The following is an 8915-nucleotide window of genomic DNA, read 5'->3' as shown; positions in this document are numbered from 1 at the left end:
CCACAGTGCAACAGAGTTACCCAGACCCTGAGTTCTAATTCCAGGCCTTGAAAAGAAAAAATGGCACATTCCAAGCCATGGAGCTTCATTAGCATTTTTAATATTGTTTTAAGCTCACTTTGCCTTCATTTGAAACATTTTGATTTTATAACATGAGAGTTTTTTTTTTAAAAAAGGGGGTTTAAACTTTTACATTTCAGCATAGCACATTGGTTTTTCTATTTTGACCATCTGCCATGAAGAGTGAGAATGAAAATCAGGATATATTTTCTCCCTAGAAGGTTGGGACAGTTGATGTTATTTCTTCTTCTTTCTTCTTCTTCTTCTTCTTCTTCTTCTTCTTCTTCTTCTTCTTCTTCTTCTTCTTCTTCTTCTTCTTCTTCTTCTTCTTCTTCTTCTTCTTGTTCTTCTTCTTCTTCTTCTTCTTCTTTTCGTCGGTCGTGGGGCTTGAACTCTAGGCTTGGGCACTGTCTCTGTGATCTTCAGCTCAAGACAAGCGCTCACCTGCTTGAGCCACAGAACCACTTCCAGGCTTCTAGTGGTTTATTGGAGATAAGAGTCTCACAGACCTCAGATCTCAGCCTCCTGAATAGCTAGGATTACAGGCATGAGCCACGCGTGCCCAATAGTTTATGTTATTTCTATTTAGAATTATTTCTATAAGTATAAAATGTCTGCAATTGTGTCGTGTGAGTTTTCCTCAGTGCCTACCACGAAATACACTAGGGGAGTCTTCATACCACAAAAAGTTTGGGTTTCTGAATATAAACTCACTTCTGTGAGGACAGTAGTATTTGTAAGCATTTTGGGAATAAACTGGATTGTAAAATGAAAAACAAAAACATTGGTACTGAAATGTAGCTCAGTAGTGGAGTAGTTGCCTGAAGAGCATAAGACCATGGAAGAAAATTTTCCTAAAGCTCAGAATGTTAGAATTTTGTATGAACAAACTTCTGCCTTTTTTTTTTTTGTCTGTGGTGGGTCTTGAACTCTGATTGGGCGTTATCCCTGCACTCTATAGCTGTATGCGAGCACTCTACAGCTTGAGCCACAGCGCCACTTCGAGTTTTCTAGTGGTTTATTGGAGATAAGAGTCTCACGGATTTTCCTGCAAGGGGGGGGGGGCTTGAACTGCCATCTCAGCCTCCTGAGTAGCTAGTATTATAGGCATATGCCACTGACGCCTGGTGCATGAAGAAACATTTAAGATTGATTCTGCAGAAAGAAACTTGGAATTTACTTTTAGTACAAATAATTTATAGTGCCATGAATATAAATATAAAGGCACTAATTCAGAAGTATTTGGTCATTGGCTGGTTTCTTAGTTTATTCATATATATATATATATACATTATTAATTTTATATATACATATATTATTAAAAACATGGCTTTGAAGTGTACCTAAGAGCATATGTGCTCATGTAAATTTATACAACTGCACAAGCTTGATTGTTTTTTCAGTTTGTTGGTTCCATAAATTAGGTGGGATTTGTGTGTTGTTTAGTTCTCTGTTTTTGGAGGATTTCTCTCCCCTTTATCCCCCTACTCCCCTCTCCCCGCAATTGAACTCAGCTTGCTCTTTCTTGGCTTGGTTGTTCATAGCTGATTTTCTACCACTTCAGCCATACTTGTAGCCTGGCTTTTTGCCAGTTAATTAGAGATGATGTCTCTCAGGCTATGCTGCCTGGATTGGATTTGAAACTTCATCTTCTACTTCTCACCTCCTGAGTAGCTGGGATTACAGATGTGAGCCACTGGGGTACCTAGGGATAAATTAGACTTTGGTTGGTGTATTCTTTCTGTTTTTCTAAGCATGGGATGATATACTCTAGAATTTCGGTGAATGTCCTGGGTCTGAAATAAGATACATAATACATATGCAAATCTGTATAGTTCTCATAAGATATAATCAATTTAATACATAAGTGTAATAATAGTCAACAAAAATAATGAATCAATAAAAAATAAAATAAATACACTCAAAGCAATTTCAATAAACATAAGTATGCAGATATTAATTATTTCAAATGTGGATGAATATTACTTTAACAGGGCTAGGTATTGAATTCAGGCCTAGGGAACAGGCCTTATTACTTGTCTTCAAAGAGGGTGAGTTTCCTTGTCCCCCACAGTGCATAAGAGTTACCCAGTCTCTGAATTCAATTCCTAGGCCTGGCAGAAAAAAAAAAGGGCACGAATTCCAAGCCAGGGAGCATTAGTTTGATATATATCTGGCCTTGGGAACTGTTCTTGCACTCTTCAGCTCAAGGCAAGCACTATACTGCTTAAGCCACAGCACCACTTCCGGTTTTCTAGTGGTTTATTGGAGAGAAGTGTCTCAAGGACTTTCCTGCCCAGGCTGGCTTTGAACAGTGATTTTCAGATCTCAGCGTCCTGAGTTGTTAAGAGTACAGGCATGAACCACCAGCGCCCGACTATTTTTAATATTTTTAAATTATTTATTATTTATTTATTTATGTATTGCCCAGCACGGAGCTTGAACTCATAGCGTGGCAACTCTACCTCAGCTAACGTCACCCTAGTCTGGGATGGTGCAGCCTCCGGACCCACAACCCATCGTGGGATATTAGGCCTCGGGGGCTGGCAGGAAAACAAAATGAAAATGGCACCAAAAAAAAAAAAAAAGCTAGGAACCGACCATGGATGGTGTTTTCTTCGTTTTCCCTCCTTGCATGGTAATCATCCCGGGTCCAAATAACACTGCTGTAACCTGTAGGTCACCTGGCAGATTCTCTCTTTTCCTTCCTTGGATGTTGACTGTCCTGGGTCTAAATGACATGGTTGCAACCTGTAGGTCACCTGGCATTGCTGAAGGCTGGCAGGCTGGCAGAGAAGCCATAGGCCAGTCTGGACACCTATGTCCTGAGTTTGAATCCCAGTAATGCCACTTACAAAGGGCTGGAGAGCCTAAGAAGCTATTGCCAGTCCATAGGAACACCAGAGAAATGTAATCAATGTCATGGTTGGATGAGTAGTTCATCAATCAGTCTAATATAAATTTAGACCCAATAATCACAGTTTATTATGCATTAAATCATAGTTTTTTATGCATTAAAAGAATACTATTCATTAAATGGAGTCCTCACTAAAGACCTGAGAACCTGTATGAACGTAATATATGTCATTTAATACTAGATAGACATCACTGGCAGTATCAAAATATCTAAATATATATTTACCTGTATACCACCATCTGCATAGAAAGGTATTGCTATTTTGGCCAAACATGTGGCTGCATCCCAGTTCCTAGGATCCACTTGGCAGCTGAATGGGCTAGAGGCTGCCGTGCTGACACTCACCCATTCATGAGTTGGGCCTTCTAGGCCCTCAGTTCAAGTCCCAGCATTGGCAAAAATTTCATCTTGGAATAAGATTACAAGTGTGACACCTTTTTCCTTTTCTGTGCAAGTGCTGGATGTCAGGTATGATATACATAATATGTGTGCAAAGCTACCTGTTATGGAATAGATTGGAATAAATGTAATAAATGATATAGGTGCACTCAAGTCCATAAAATAAATGCTAATTCAATCAGTCAATAATAAAATATAATGAATCACTCCAGCAAACACGATATAGACTGAATATATAGATGGAAGTACAAAGCATATATTTAAAATGTCTATAAATGTTACGTTTTTCAGGCTAGTGCTTGAATTATGGTCTAGGGAAGAGTTGAGAAGTTCATGCATGATTCATATAGGAAATGATAGGCAAGAACTTTGGCAAAATGAATATTTTTAATTAAGACTTCACGAAGGGTGACAATAATAATTACCTTCAGGAAATCGAGGCATTGGGAAAGATCCAAGAATTAGTAGTCACATGGTAGATAGGATTCCAACACAACTTGCCACATCTCTATACAAATAGGCATTTATTAACATACTAGCTTGAGCTTATGAATGGATGAATATGGTGCACAAACCCCAACCCGGGGATCAATCTCTGGTCCTGGGTATAGCCTAGATCGTTAATATCTCAAAAGCTGGTGTGCTCATTTGGACCCATTAGAAAGTTGGGCTTGCTAGGACTGGAGTTCAACTACCAGCAATGCCAAAAGGTTCATCCAGCTGTGTGAAGCCAATCTTTACAGCTGTTTTCTTGTCCTGTGAAAGTCCTGGGACTCAGCGAGTATGGAGAATGCTATATAGGCAATTCTATAGCCATAGGAATAGGTTGTCATCCATGGCAACACAGATATACCTGTCACCATACTCAATAAAATACATAATACATCCATGAATAAGACTCAAAATTAAAAAAAAAATAATTACATTGAATGCAAGATGCATATCACACCTGTCTGCAAATAGAGATCCCATGTTTAAAGGAGATGGGCTTCTTATTTTGTCCACTGCTGGGTCTTCAAATCTGGCCTTTGACCAAGCTTGACATTCTAGTCTTCAGGGATGATGATCTTCCCCTTCCCCCAAAGTGCAATGGGGTTACCCAGACTTGAGCTCAAATTTCAGCACTGACAAAAGATTCATCCTGATGTCAGAAGCCAGCCGTTGCACCTGTTTTCCTCTCGTGTGGAAGTCCTGGGTCTCAGCTAGGATGGAGAGTGAATGCATAGGCAAACTTATAACCATGGGAACAGGTCATCATCCATGTTAGCACAGTTAACATGTCACCATACACAGTAAAATACACAATACATTCATGAATTAGACACAAATTAAGGAGAAGTGCACTGAATGCAAAATGCTGTCCACATATATTTATCAGTATATATCCTATGTTTCAAGTATGATTTTATGCCTATCCTGGCTCTCCCTGGTGCTCGATGTCAGGTCCTGGGAACAGTCTAGCTCTTCAGTTGCTCACAGGCCAGTGTCCTCACTATGACCCTTTTGCCAATTGGGCCTGCTAGGTCCTGAGTTCAAATCCCAACAGTGCCAAAACATGAATCCTGATGTGAGAAGCCCATCGGTCCACTTGTTTTTTTGTCCTGTGAAAGTCCTTGATCTGAGCTAGGATAGAGAAGGCATAGGCAACTCCATGGCCATAGAAATAGGTTGCTACCCATGTCAGCACATTTATATCTGTCATCATACTTCATAAAATACAGAATGCAACCCTGATTAATACACACAACAAAAAGAATAACTACACTGAAAACATGATGCATTCCACACATGTATGTAAATAGAGATCCTATGTGTAAAATAGGTGGGCATATGATTTTTTTCAGAGCTGGGGCTTCAATTCAGGCTCTGGGACCATGCCTAATTTGTAGTCTTCAACAATAGTGAGTTTCTCCTTCCCCCACAGTGCAACAGAGTTACCTAGACCTGAGTTCACATTCCAGCTCTAGCAATAAAATGGCGTGAATTCTGAGCTAGGGTGCTTCATTTATAATTTTTCAATTTTTTAATTTTTTTGCCACACCCAGGCCTTGAACTCAAGTTGTGGCAACTCTGCCTCAGGTCCGATGATCCTAGGCTGCAGCCTCTGGACCCACAGCCCATCCTTGGATCCTAGGACCCCAGGGCTTGGAGGAAAAAGAAAAGCCGGATATGGGAAAAAATAGCGGTGGGAAGTTCCAGCTGGCGCTTTTAGTTTTTTTTTTTTTTTTTTTTTTTTTTTGAATATTGACCATGGTGGGACCAAACCCAGCAGAATGCAGATTGAAGGTGACTGGGTGTGGCTGAAGGCCTGCTGGCTATCAGGGGAGCCACAGGCTGACCGGGCAATGGAGTCCCCGAGGTTGAATCCCAGTCAGCCCCCCTACATTGTGGGAATGGCAGGAGATCCTGAGATACTCGATTCCGGACCTAGGAAGAGTCATGAAATGAGATCAATCTCATCCTTGAATGAGTAGTTCCTGAGAATGTGAGTAGGAAATGATAGTCAAGATTCATGGGGTATCAATTATTTTTAATAAAGAGTTGATGAAGCATATCTACAATCATCACAGTCATGAAATGGAGGCATCGGGGAAGGTCCAAGAATTGGTAGTCACAGGGTAGATTGGATTACATCACAGCTCACCATCTCTCCTACTCTATACAGATATCTACTTATTTGCATACTACCTTCAGCTGATGAATGCATGATTATTGTGCTCCCCCTGCCTTACTCCCGGGGCTAGATCTCATGTCCTAGGAACGCCCTAGCTCCTTAGTGGCTCAAAGGCTGGTGTGCTTACATGGACCCATTCACCTACTGGGCCTGCTAAGTGGTGAGTTCAGATCCCAGCAGTTCCAAAAGATTCATCCTGTCAGAAGCCAGATGTTGCACCTGTTTTCCTTACCTGTGTGAGTCCTGGGTCCCAGCTATGATGCCATGGCCAGTGGCCATGGCAAAAGGTTTTCATCCATGTCAGCCCAGTTACACCTGTCATATATACTCAAAAACATACACAATACATCCATGAATAGCATACAAAAATAAAGAGGATAACTACATTCAATGCACGAGCCAGTCCACACAATGGATGTGAATATACATCCCATTTTTCAATGATGCATTGAGGACTCTTGTGACCACCCTGGTGCTCGATCTCAGTTCCTGGGAATGGCCCAGTTCCTTAGTGGCTCACAGGCTGGTGTGCTCATGAGGACCCATTGGGCAGTTGGGGCTCCTAGGCACTGAGTTTGAATCTGAGCACTGCCAAAAATTGACCCTGATGTGAGAAACCATTCATTGCACCTGTTCTTCTGTGCTGTGCAAGTTCTTGGTCTCAGCTAGGATGGAGAATGATTAGGCAACTCTATACTCATGGGAATAGGTTGTAATCCAGGTCACCACACTTATATTTGTCATCCTATACTCAAGAAAATACACAATACATCAATGAATAAGACACCAGATAAAGACAATGACTACACCGAACCCAAGATGCCGCCCACCCATGTATGGAAATAGAGATCCTCTGTTTAAATTCTGAATTTATGGCTACGATGGCCCCCACTGAGGCTCGGTCTCAGGTCCCGGGAAAAACCTAGCTGCTTAGTGGCTCACGGGCTGGTGTGCTCACCATTACCCATCCACCACTTGGGCCTGCTAGGTCTTGAGTTCAAATCCAAGCACTACCAAAAGATTCATCCTGATGTTAGAAGTCAGGCGTTGCACCTGTTTTCCTATGCTGTGAAAGTCCTGGATCTCAGCTAGGATGTAGTATGCCATATAGGCAACTCTATCCTCATGGGAATCAGTTGACATCCATGTCAGCACAGTTATAGTTGTCATCACACTCAAAAAAATACACAATGCATCCATGAATAAGACACAAAATCAAGAGAACCAGTACACGGAATGCAAGATGCTTTCCACCTATGTATGGAAATATAGCTCCTGTGTTTAAATTATGAATTCATGAATATATTGACCACCGCAGGGCAATACCTCAGGCCCTGGGAACGGCCTAGCATCTTAGTGGCTTACAGGCTGGTGTGCTCACCTTAACCCATTCATCAATTCTGCCTGCTAGGCTCTCAGTACAAAAACCAGCACAGCCAAAAGAGTCATCCTGATGTGAGAAACCAATGGATCCAAATGATTTCCTGTCCTGTGAAGGTCCTGAGCCTCAGAGAGGATGGAAAATGCTATATATGCAACTCAGTAGTCATGGGAATAGGTTGTCATCCATGGCATCACAGATATACCTGTCACCATACTCAAAAAAATACACAATACATCCATGAATAAGACTCAAAATTAGAAAATAACGCATACCACACCTGTATGTAAATAGATATCCTATGTTTAAAAGAGGGGGGCTTCTTATTTTGTTCAGTGCTAGGGCTCCAAATCAGGCCCTGGACCAGGCCTGACATTCTAGTCTTCAAGGATGGAAAGCTTCCCCTTCCCCCCAGGGAAGGTTACCCAGACTTGAGTTCAAATCCCAGAACTGACAAAAAATTCATCCTGATGTCAGAAGCCAGTCGTTGCACCTGTTTTCCTCTCGTGTGGAAGTCCTGGGTCTCAACTAGGATGGAGAATGAATGCATAGGCAAACTTATAACCATGGGAACACGTCATCATCCATGTCAGTAGTTATACCTGCCACCATACTCAGTAAAATACACAATACCTCCATGAATTAGACACAAATTAAGGAGAATTGCACTGAATGAAAGATGGTTCCACACATGTATGTCAATACAGATCCTATGTTTCAAGTATGAATTTATGCCTATCCTGGCCCTACGTGGTGCTCGATGACAGGCTTACCTTCTCAGTTTCTCACAGGCCAGTGTCCTCCCCTTGACCCTTTTGCCAATTGGGCCTGCTAAGCTTTGAGTTCAAATCCCAACTCTGCCAAAATATGAATGCTGTTGTGAGAAGTCCAGAGTTGCACCTGTTTTCCTGTACTGTGAAGTTCTGGGTCTCAGCTAGGTTGCAGTATGCTATATAGGCAACTCTATACTCATTGGAATCCATTCCCATCCATGTCAGCACAGTTATATCTGTCATCACATGCAATAAAATACAAAATGCATCCCTGATTAAGACACACAATAAAAAGAATAACTACACTGAATACATGATGCATTCCACAGATGTTTGTAAATACAGATCATCTCTATAAATTATGAATTTATATCAATAATGGACCCCAAATAGAGATCATCTCTATAAATTATGAATTTATATCAATAATGGACCCCACCAGGGTTTGATCACAGGTCCTGGGATGGACCTAACCCCCTATTGGCTCACAGGCTGGTGTACTCACCATTACCGATTCACCACTTGGGCTTTCTAGGCCTTGAGTTCAAATCCCAGCACTGTCAAAAGATGAATACTGATGTGAGAAGCCAATTGATCCACCTCTTTTCCTGTGCTGTGAAAGTCCTACTTCTCAGCTACGAATGGAGCATACTATGTAGCCAACCTATAGCCAAGGGAATAGGTTGACATCCAGTATAGCACAGTTATACC

This window comes from Dipodomys merriami, unplaced genomic scaffold (genome assembly GCF_024711535.1).
Source record: "Dipodomys merriami isolate MVZ:Mamm:240054 unplaced genomic scaffold, mDipMer1.0.p SCAF_196, whole genome shotgun sequence".
NCBI classification, from domain to species: domain Eukaryota; kingdom Metazoa; phylum Chordata; class Mammalia; order Rodentia; family Heteromyidae; genus Dipodomys; species Dipodomys merriami.
The sequence above is the reverse complement of the archived record's forward strand: the minus strand, read 5'-3'. Positions refer to the sequence as shown.